Source organism: Barbus barbus (assembly GCF_936440315.1).
Source record: "Barbus barbus genome assembly, chromosome: 21".
Lineage (NCBI taxonomy): Eukaryota > Metazoa > Chordata > Actinopteri > Cypriniformes > Cyprinidae > Barbus > Barbus barbus.
The window spans coordinates 23,415,324-23,427,839 of NC_136749.1; the positions used below are offsets into that span (position 1 = coordinate 23,415,324).

At 37.5% G+C, this 12,516-nt stretch overlaps 1 protein-coding gene across 1 annotated transcript in view; it reads right to left on the minus strand.

Annotated features, from left to right (window-relative positions):
• Positions 1-12,516, minus strand: part of LOC306886962 (dolichyl-diphosphooligosaccharide--protein glycosyltransferase subunit STT3B-like) — a 41,969-nt gene that overhangs the window by 28,534 nt on the left and 919 nt on the right. The window lies entirely within an intron of this gene.

A 12,516-nucleotide genomic window follows, 5' to 3' on the forward strand; every position in this document is an offset into this window, starting at 1 on the left:
AGCTTTGAAAAGGTCCCATTCAATGGCGTGGGGCACCCTAACATTTATTAACAGCCACTGCTGAGGGTATGGGAGAAATTGCCACTTAAAGCATGGCTGGGAATGCTTGACAAAGGTTGCTTAAACCATAGAGTTTCTTGTAGACAGAGTGACTAAAATCAAGAGTTGAGAAGAAGAGCTAAAGCACTTAAACAACTTTGAACTACTCCTGATGCCTTTAATTGGCCTTACTGCAGTCTTTAATGAACTCTAAGCAGAGTCAGGTTCATATCTCGTTGCTGGGCAAATGTAACCGAAATGGAATAACTATAGGTAACCATGAACAGAGGAATCTAATAATTGCCTATACAGCCTGAAAGAGCTCAACCTTGGATCATAAAGGAGCGATCATCACACTGATGCTGATACCGTGGGAGGTTGACAAGGCATTTTTACGTCACTGAAGTATCCAAAGTAGGCAACAAATTGAGTGACTGTCTCCAACAGTGAACTTCAAACCGCCAACTATTATTGAAAAGGAATGACTTCCAGTCACATCATCACTGCAAATCGCTCTCCATGTAAGTGCCCATTAAGACCTGGTATAAGGCATTATGGGGACAAAAAGGAAGAGAAACGTATTAAATCTGAAATGTTGCACCGTGACTAAGAGTATCATAATGAGACTGAGGACTGCCTGGACCCAAGGATTGGTTTCTTGTAAGTCCGATTACTTCTCTCCATCACACCATGTGCATATCAGAGGGCAAAAGTCAGACATTTCAGACTTCGAGATTGCATGCAAGTTATCAGCAACATTTCCCCGAGATTGAGGATGTGGAAAAATTGTAATAATTTACCCTGAGTCGTCAGGCTGGGTAGCTTGTCATATTAAATTTGATGGCTGACATTATGCCTCCATCACCTGCATCAATTTAATCAGGATGCAGGCATGGAGCGAGCGTACAAGGATTTTGGAGTCTGGGGCAGATAGGAGTCTGAGGTTGATGAAAACGGAAAGAGTTGCAAATATGGAAGATGACAAACTCGGAGGAAAGACTTAAGCAATTCTAATCATAACTCATCCTTAAATTTACACCAAATAAACCAGTACAATGAATAACAGGTTAAGCACAGAAAATCTCTCACTGCTCTTGACTAAATCACTTTTGCAACTTTAGTTGGAAGAAATACATTTAAATTTACACAGTGAAGACTGTTTTTGAATATTTTACATAATGTAGCATTTGTTTTATTTTATTTTTCTTATAGCTTGTCCTATTGCTTGTAATAAGTAGTTTCTTATTTAATCACTGACTTTTTCTCTCTTTTTTCCCCTTTATTAGGAGTTGTATAAGTTTGTGATATTGACATTGGTGTCACTGAAATTCCCATTCACTTTGTTCCAACAAATATTTTGTTCAACTGAACACTGATTTAATAATGCGTGGTCAACTATATGCATAAACATTAGGACAGAAGAGTAGAAATCCTTTAGCATCCATTCCTACCAATTTATGCAAAACTGCTTGTTTTCTACATTCTTGTTTACCACCAACTAGCGGTGTTTGAATGCAAGCAACATGGCTAGTTTTAGGGTCACCTGAACCAACAACTAGCCTATTACACAGAGCTCCCTTATTAGTCAACGAGACGTTCTGACAAACCACAGACAAGCGGATTTTTAAAATACTGTTTTGCACATCCCTACTTTCTAGACAAAAATAGAAGTAGCCTCAGAGGTAAACAGTCTGAAGATGTTCCTTGGGTTTTTATTCCTTCACTAACCTTTTTTCTCTTCAAAAAACCAATTACTGTGATCTAACGAGGCAGTCTTCCACCCTTCAAAGAATTAAAAAGAGGCTTTTATGCTTAATGTGCTCTAAAGGTGGCCGATGGGCCAACATATTCTGACCTCAATCAGTACAGCCCAAACAACACACACACACCTCAAACTCATTAACATCAGATTCTGGTTGAATCGCACCACAAGCTTATGTCACGGCCCGTACCAGCACTTACACAAGAAAACCACAGAGAAAAACACAAACTTCAGCTCAAAACACAAAACGAAGGCTATACCATCAACAAGAAAATGCCAACAAAATCATGTCAGCAGCACCCAGTGAAGAAAGTACACTACTTTGGTACAGCACTTCAACCCTTATACAGCCCGTGTAAGACAGTCGCAAAGACCAAACCTCAACAACACAGGTGCTCTGTGAATCTATGGATCCTTCTGTAAAAAAAGTGAAGACTGCAAGTTCAGGCCAGGTTGTAGGTTTGATGGAGGAGTGATGGGGCTTCAGCTAAGTTTGCTCTTTTTACCTGCTCCATTAAACATGGGTCTGTCTAAGCAAGACTGCTTCAGGCACAGCAACTCAGCAGAAAGAGGTCTAATGGCTGAATAATATATGGAAAAGACTTATGGTTTATAAAATGAGATGCGCTGTCTCCGTGTGCATTAAATATGTCAGGGAGTAAAAGTGAGTGCTGGTGCTTTGCAGAATACTCAACCCCGTAAGAGACAAGAATGAGAATCCAAATGTCTTTCATTTTGGTAGAAACTGACTGTAAATTCTCTTCCATTTCAAAAGGAGATTTTTTTTTGCACCAACATTTAATTCTGGCCAATTCAATAAGCTGGTCATTATAAAAAAAGGAAATTCTCTATTTTGTCAAAATAAAGTCTATTGCTGTAAATGCTACAAATGATTTTTATAGATTAGTTTTTAAAGATTAACTAAGTGACTGTTAAACTATTACAAGTAATATAAATAGAAGAAATGAGCATGCACAATTAAACGTGGTATAGATAGATGCCGACGAATGAAGATTTATATTTGTGTCTAATAACCACCATGGTATCAATATATTGCATATACCTAGTTTCCAACAAAGAGAATGTGGTTGTAGGCCAAAAAACTGGGCTCTGCACCAAACCTCTTTAACTGCTGGTCTCAAAACCAAGAACCAAGGGAACAAAACAACTCATTTTGGCTTGATTTGATGCAATAAGACTAGATCGCTCGCATTACAATCAATGAAGCGGTTTACACTTGAAGTTGGCGGGTACTGCATTTCTATTTTGGTCACGCTGCACAGCTCAGCTCATTCCAGCCACTTTATTTCCCTGTCCAGCTGAAATATAATTATTTACAAATGTCATTTGCGTAAATTGATTATGCATTTTATTTGTTATGAATGTAAATAAACTGACCTTTACAAAACACAATAGATCACTTGAGATGCTAATCAATCTGATTTAATTATTTGGACTTGCTAGTGTTTTAAAATGTTATTGAAAATGAGACCATGGCTGTGTCCAAATTCAGGGTCTGCATCCTCCTTAGGATCCTTCCTACCCGGTTGAAGGAGGAGGGATCCTCCGACGTCCGCAAAACCCAGAAGTCGGTGTTTGTGAATTTGGACAGCCTACCCTTCTTTCAGTTCCCTCCCTTACCCGTTGCTCATATCCTGTCGCCTAGCAACCGTGACAGCGCCAAGCAAGAAGCGGGAAAATGGACAAACAGAGTTATTCTCCTCATTTGAATTCTTTTGGAAGAAATAAAGCAATTAAATAAATTAAATACTTTCTTTGCTCGTTGTTGGAGAGTTTTTTTATATCAGACTACAAGACAGTCACATCCAGGTAAGCCATTATAGCCTATTTTTATTTGTTTTTAAGTAACTTATTCTACTAATTTCTCCTACAAATTCATTGAGCCGAAGCATAAACTTTAGCTTGTTTTGTCAGAGAAACTCCTCTCCCACTCCGCTACCGCTCGCTTCGTCCGCCATTACGCTCTGCCGAAAAGAATTATGGGATAGGTAGGACGGGAAAGGATCCACCACACCCATCCTTCCAATTCGGGGAAAAGGAGGACGTATTTGTGGGCCGCATTTGAAGGATCCTACGAATTTGGACAGCCTTCGTCGCGGCGCTGTGACGTAACATCCTTCAAATGAGTACTCCGAAGGATGCAGACCCTGAATTTGGACACAGCCCATGTTAGTAATAATGATTGGCGTATTAGGCAGCCAATACGAATTCATGGTAACACTTTAGGTTCCATTTGATAACTACATTAGCAACCGCCATTTATTCATATAAATTACAAAATTTACTAATATATTATTAAAATCAAAATTAGCAACTGTATTGTTTAACGGACCTAAGCTAACAAACTAACAATAAACAGTCAGCAACTGTTATCAAAGATTGATCAATATTGTAATAATTGCTTTGCTCATATTTATTGAGATCTTACTGTAAAGTGTTACCAAATTAATCTGCAAGTAAAAGCATATGAGATGGTCTGAATACAGATGAGAATGTAGACTTTAGAAATTCAAGTACATCCATCCATGCCTCAATGAATCTGCTACTGACCTGAACTCTGTGAAAGAAAAACAAAAAAGGATAAAAAGATTTCATAACCGAACTGGCTGGATCAACAGATCAGTCAGCTGTAAGTGATTGGGCGACTGTTCTTTTTAAAAGAAGAAATTGGGCTTCAGAAACTCATGAAACGCCCGACTAGATTTAAGAATCCTGATTCACGCATCAAGCGTGTCTGGTCAAAGCAATCAGTCTGAATGATTTAAGCATCGATCAAGCCTCATACTGAAAAACCTTTAATCTTTTTAATCGCTGATGGGAGGAGGAAAAGCAACAGCAAATGCCAAATTCACATCTCACTTCCTTTGTGTTCATTTCCTGGAGATTTAATCCAACATAAAAGAACTGATTAACCTTGAACGATACGGAAGGCTTTCTGGATGAGGACAAGGAGTTCGTCCCGCCTGACACAAGCACATCAAAGAAACGCTCTTGGAATAACTTTGAGGGCCCGTAATTGGCACGGGGAAAAGCTTGTGCAGTGAATGCAAAGCAGCTCAGCTAAGTGAGCACATCCCAATTAAACCCATTCCGTTCCGGCATACAAAGACGCCAGCGACGCATTGTGTATCACACACACAGAGCAAATAACTTTACCCAAGTGGGCAGAAAAACCACAGCGATTAAAATTTAGCATATCACTGTGTGATGACATTAGAAAACCTCCATCTGCAATAATTAGGTAATCGGTGCTACTTTGAATCTTACATTTCATTAGCCAGAAACAGAGACTGATACGGTTTTCCCTAAACTAGATTTCTCTGTACCAGTCCTCTGAAAACTGCTAATGATCCCTATCTATGCTTAATTGTCACCGATAATTACCTGCCGCAGATAAACAAGGTCTTTCTTATGTCAAAGAACAAAGAGTTAAATTCACAATGGCTTAGAAAACTCTGGTTGTGAGGCCTTGTTTACACCAGTTATTATAGGAAGAGTTTGTTTAAAAATGACAATCTTTCATCATTTACTTATTCTCGTGTTGTTCTGACCTACTTTCTTCTGATTTGATATGTCTGTGTATAAAAGAGACTGCAATTTAATAGTTGAACTCAAAATGAAAAGGAATGAATCATTCAGATTTGTGAACTGATTCTTTGGAAAGAAAAGACTCAAAAAGAACAATGAATTTGCAAATTAAAACTTATACACAAAGCAATCATGCTCCTTCAGAAGACCTGAAATATAGTAAAATATAGAAATATAGTTGCTTTCCCCCCCCCCCCTAAACCTGAAAACGACAACATTATTGGAAGCAGACCTTAATATAGATCTAATTTCATTTCATAAGCAACCGCCTTGCACCCCTTGTTTGAGCACTATAAATCTAGGAGTTTGTACAGCTGTGAACTATCATAAGATATCAATGGGCACAGAGGAACATTACATTGCAAGCAACCTTATGGACCACATGCGGTTTTCAATAAGCAGGAGAAGCTAAGGTGAGAGACTCCTACAGTAAAAAGGAATAAAAACAACCAGCCCTCGTAATCATGTTTTTACAGTCAATTGGACCGTGTTAACTGCTCCACTTTGACCAAGCAGTGATGACACAAACTTGAGTGGGAGAAGGCTACAGACAACTAGTCAAGCTACAGGAGCAAACAGCAAACTAAGACCTTACTTCCATTTCAGTGTGGGCGATATACCAGTTTTAAGAATAAAGCAGGGCTTAACAACAACGATTTTGTTCTTGCAGGACAAGTAGTTCAGATTGATATTTGGTCTGCCAAAAATTTTCACCAGCTCCAACAAAATAGTTTGTGTATGCATAAATACATACATTTATGTTAGTATTTGTGGTATGTTGTGTTGGAAGAGCATATGGAATTTCGTTGCATTTTAAATGCAATGACAATAAAAGGCAATTCAATTCAATAACATTCTTTTCTGCATCATATTTTTGTAGCCTAAGTCAGAATGATGATTTGCATTTTATTAAACATTAAATTCTTTACAAAAAAACTTACAAATTACAAACTTTAAATTTACAATTTTTTTATTAGCAGTGGTGGACCCATATCGTAGATATATCTTCACGACATCACACAATGTAGATGTACATTTAAAATAAATAAAATGGATTATGAAATTTTAACTTTATAAACTAAATCTTTAAAATAAATATACTTATCCTTTAGATAGCAACTTTTTGCTATCCGTTTTTCAAAAATAAAAGCAACAAGTCTTCATATTTTTTTTTAAAATAAAAGACAACAAAATAATTTTGCAAATGCTATTATGCTGTTACTGCTTACTTTCTTTGTTCACCAGTTCTGTCTTATAAATTATTAGACAGAACTGTTTAACAGAGACCGTAAAATAATGAAGATGGAGATTAGGAGCTTTCTGTTCTCAGAACTGTCAAAATAAAAGTCCCGCTTCCAACACAAAGCTGATGTCAATTAAAGAATGCCAAATATCGGCTGATATATTGATCTAGCATTATTTGTTGGGTTTTAAGCAATAATAGGAAGAAATTCTAAAAGACAGAAACATCACTTTTGGATTAAAACAATATGCAAAGAAAAATACATAAATTATAATAAAATAATATATAATTTATATATAATTTAATTAATAACAATTAAAATAACATTAAAGTTTCCTACACAGACAACATTGACTTTCAAAAGCAAATAAGGTGAAGGTCAACTTTCACAGCCTGACAACTCTGATCCAGGCTGCTAAACGCTAAAGACGAGCTCAGCTGAACAGGAAGTAATAACATTAATGAACTGGCTAATAGAGCCAAAAATGAAGAGGTCATGAACCTAGATCGAGTACAGCGGCATCAGCGATGCTAACTAGACAGATAAACAGCACTACAATAACTGATGGCATTTTAAACCATCCTAATTATCACGGTAATTCCCTCGGTTCTCTAACAATGCCTTGAACGGGTTATGCCAAGCACAGTATAAAAAAAATAAATAAATAAAAAATAAAAAGGATGACCAGTGCTTGGCCTCCTCTACTCATTTTAGAGACTAATTAATACGTCGACTTATATTCAAGGCCAGCTGGAGGAAACAAGGGCCCTGTGGTCCCTGCAATATTATAATTCTCCTCATGTCCTCCAATAAAAGTAGAATCTCATTCAGATATACAAGAGAGCAGCTCAACTCCACAGGCGGCGCAGAGATAAGTGGCACTCAAATGCTTCTTCAGATCAGAATGCCCGTCACAGACAATGCAGCCCTGGTCAGGGAGATACAGGATGAAAGCTCAATTAACACAAGGGTGGATGGGCAATGCCATATGGATAGAGAGAGCGGAGACGGAGATAAGAGCGGGATTCAAAGAAAATGGGGAAAAGGTAAAAACAGAAATATGAGCTTTGCATTGCAGCTCTTTTTTCTGGTGCGCAAACAGAACATAGGGGTTAGGCGTGGGCCAGATGATCAAACTTATTTCACAGTATGATTCATTTAATAATCACAAGAGATAGGGAGGAAAAAAAAAAAAAAAACTGCAGTGGCAATATTTTACCTGACAATACTGCAATATTCTCTCAAATCTCTCCAGTCATTCATATTAGGTCAACAGACCATGTATTATTTCAAATCAGCTGAAATATACATTTATAAATATTTATTAAATATAGCTCATTATGCAGATAAGACAAATTGAGAAATGTAGAAATAACCTTTATAACTAATAATTTTATAATATATTAGTGCTGTCAGATGATTAATTGCGACCTAAAAACGCACGCACATTTAAGAAAAATATGTAACGTTAATATTTTAAATATATTTATACATGTAAATTGTATGAATATTAATACATACAAAATACAATTTTCTAAACATATGCTGTGCGTGTGTTCATATACACAATACACATTATGTAAACAAGCTTTTTTGGATGCGATTAATCACGATTAATCATTTGACCGCACTCTTAGCCGCATCCAAAGCTGTCAAATAACCAATAAATATAAATGTGTCTGTGGCACCATAAGCACATTCATTTCCATTCTGCCTTATTCAGGTCTTCCTATGTATTTTCACATTTCTCCCGACTTTTGTTACATGTGAATAATGTAAATGGTTCCCGTCCACTGACAGAAACAAAAAGTAGGCCTTGCCCGATATATACAGCATATTAAAAAATCTCTACCAGTTGACTTGCATTTCAGCCCTAATATCAGACTTGTTATTTGCCTTAAGAGGTTGAAAGAAGTGCACAAGCCAAAGCAAGAGAGAGAGAGAAACGATAGACAGAACACACTAGAGGAATTAAAGAGTAGAAAAGCAAAACAGGAAACACAGCAATCCAGCATCCAAAAATGAGAAAGGACAGAGCAGGCTTGGGGCAGTGTGCTGGATCTAAATGAGACACCCAGAGAACCAAAGTGTGTGTGCTGCACTGAAATTATCTGGACATGAAACAATTACTCATTTGAGCTCTCAAATCAATGAAGCCCCTGGCTGGAAAAAGAGAAGAAAAAAAAAACAACCGTTTGAACAAAGCATTTTAAAGTAAGGTGCTCTCAGAGTTATTGCAATTTCCAAACACTTATGACACTCGGTCAGGTTCCAAACCATTTCAAATGGTGTTACTTACAGGGACAGGGTGAAGAAACCTCCCTTCAGTATTTGAAACCAGCATTCAGACAAAACTCCATCACCTGGTGCAAAAAAAAGCCTGTATTTCAAAAGCCTGTAGGTGTTTATTTCTGCATGTTACAAGTCCTCTAAGGTTGAAGTATTGAAAATATTTTGCATGCTGAATGACTTGTGAATGTCAGCGGGCTCGGATCCAAGACTGAGCCCAGGAAACCAATAACCCAGAGGGACCTGCATCCCAACCTCTACAAAGGGACTTGAGCACTCACACTCAGTTAAAAGCTTCTCAACATTCATATGACTAACAGAGCTGGAAAATCAATCCGAGCCAATGCACGCCTGCCAGCAAAAAAGAAAAACTCTTCCTGCATGTCAAAGTAGATTACTGAAAGAGCGCACACAATAGCCTGAGAGGTGTCAATGCCACACTTGAGAGGACAGTCGCATGTGTGCAGGCAAACAAAAGGTAAACACTATGAATCACAAGAATACGGTCTCTTATTCACAGCAAGATAAACAGCATGAGCAAACGCAGATTTAATTCTTAAATGCAATCAGTGGGTTACATCAGAGACTGCTTGAAAGCTCTCCAATTGCACAAAAAGGCAGAAAAGACTGAAGAGGATTGGCGGAAATTACACAATCAGACCGATGTCACAAGCTTAAAAAAAATTAAGTATTTAATACACAGCATAGACAAATTTATATCAACACATCGGACATTGTTTGGCCAAACAGAGTTCTCAAATTTATGCATTTGGTTCAACCAATTCTACTGTGTTGTTGCTCAAACAAGCAGGGACAGGAGAATTTATTTGAATGTTTAAATAAAGCACACATTTACATTTATTCATTTAGCTGACGCGTTTATCCAAAGCGACTTACAATTGCTATACATGTCAGAAGTCGCACGCCTCTGGAGCAACTAGGGGTTAAGTGTCTTGCTCAGGGACACATTGGTGTCTCACAGTGGATTCGAACCCGGGTCTCTCACACCAACGGCATGTGTCTTATCCACTGCGCCATCACCACCCACACAAAACACTTCGGCATTAACAGATGCCAACAGACGTGCCCAAGTGTGCAATAGCATCATAAGGAACAAAGTAGCATCATGCTAAAATGTCCATGCCATTTCAGGGTTTGCTGTGTGTTTTATGAATGCTCTGAATGGAAATGGGCTAATGACAAACACGGTTGGCTGAGCCATTATATGTAAATGGTTTAGAAAACCATCCCAATAAAATTCAGAGAGCCCATTAGCAAACAGAAATGCCCCGTTTGCTAATTGAATCTACTCAAGCAAGTGGTGCAGTCCATTTAGGTCTCCACTCCATAGAGCCAATGAGAGCGCATTCTTGAACACGCATATCAATGCCCATGTGCAGATTTAAGGGGTGTTCACACACATAGATATTAAATGGCTGGAGGTCGACAAGTCTCTGTGCTGTTGTTTGCTAGTAGGCATTCCTACTGGACTGCAGTATCCAACTCTATCAGGCGGACTGTAAAACCTACTTCCTACACAAGCTGTCTGGCCAACACAAAGCAACCAAATACAGTTTATTTTGCGTTTATGTGCTGTTCAGGGACCACAATAATAGACTACATAGAGGATTTTCAGTTCTGCTTATGGAGGTCAAGTTAACGTGTTACTAGGTGCCCCAAACCAATTTATGAATATCTTTCAAACATCTCAAAGACACAACTGTTGCAAACTTTGGCCAATACAGTGATTATGTCAAGCTCAAATGTGCGTGTTGCATCAGTCAGGTGTGCTGAAAACACGTTTTATCCAAGATGGACAGAAAAAACAACAACCCTGTGTGCCCTAACTCCAGAAAGTAGCAGTCAATCAGATCAGAGATTGCTAGATCAAGAAAGCCCTGCGACACATTCAGGATATGAATACCAACAAACACAAATTAGTGTAATATTGTACATATACATATTGTGATACAAAAACCACAAAAAGTACCAAGTCTATGACTAGATTTCACAATAGCGGAACTCGTAATAAACAAAGCTATAAGATAAATCTGGCCACATGTCAAAAAAATTTAGATCACTGCCCAAATAAACCACCAAAATCATACCAGCATTTTTTGTATTTCTTAAAAGACATTGCACATGAGAGTTTGTGTATTCCATGATTAGTGCTGCATCGAAATCTATTTTTTACAGAAGTTTTCATTTAGCCGAAAACCAAAACCTGTATTTGTATTTAAACGATTATAATGTGTAATTAAAAAAAATCAAATAAACAATTGGTAGTAAAGTTCTTCGGCAATGAGCCACCTCTCAATTTCAGCTGAAAAATAAAGCTAGAATAATAAAGCAGCACTCAGTAAACAGTCAGTAATTTAGGCCCTTGAGAACTATTAAACTGTAACTGAAAACTTTTCTTTTCTCCCCTTGCTGTTTCAGACAAATATTTTCAGTTAATTCACTTGTAATGGCCAAACTTTACCTTTGTCCACACTTAACCTGAAAGAAACCTATGACCGGCAGACATAAAAAAAAAAAACTATACTCTAGCATGATCACCTGCTTTGCATGAAGATGTTCTTCCGTTGAATATCATTAGTTTTAGCCTAGGAGGCGGGTTAAGAGTTTGCTTGTTTAAGCACATAGATAACAGTCTTTGATCTTCCGTTCAGACTAATTAATGCAGAGCACCTGCAGCACCATGACCCTCAACATAAGCAGTTATGACAGTAAATCTGAAAATTGGGATCATACCGTGAAAGGAGGATGGTCCTGCTGTTATCCTCTCCATATGCTAGACATGGCAGTACTGCTAAAATGCAATCTAACACACGCCTGATTATACAATTATTGCGTTTAAAGAATCTGTCATGGTGAGAAGCGTGACCATAAAGTTTCCAATCATGATAAAATCAGAAGTTGACCTAAATTCACAAAGCCTCATATACCACCTTGAGACTTTATAACAGACTTTCATAAGCAGGTTTGTCTTCACTGCTCTTAACAGAGGGCATAAGGAAATAATTGACAGTAAGCTATACGTTACAGAAAAGGGAAGTGAATGCTTTTGAGTCTCAACTGGATGTAATTGCTGCACAAGGGGTTTAATTCAAACCTATTATTCATGAATGGACTAAACACTTTAGTGCTAAAAATACAGCATTAGTTCTAAAGCAGAAGTTAAGAGCTTGTATTTGACAGCTCTGCGGATCAAGAGAACTACACTTTTCTGCAAATTTGACATTGATATGAAACATAGGGATATTTCATGAATACTATTCTATATACTATATAAACTATTCACTTCTAAATAGCACCCATTCCAGTTTTAGCATTTAGCAGTCATCAGAACATGTGCTTGGTAACTAGTTCCTGTTTTCCCAGTACTAACTGGCTAGACAATAGTACTGTTGTGCATTACAATTAATAGTTAAGAATTCACTAATAAGACAGTGACTATTTGTCAAACTAGTATGCTCTAGTATGTAATGAATTAATAATTAATTGAAAATGTACTACTAGGACTAACGACGTTAGTTAGCCATTGAATTACCTACTAGTAATTAACAATAA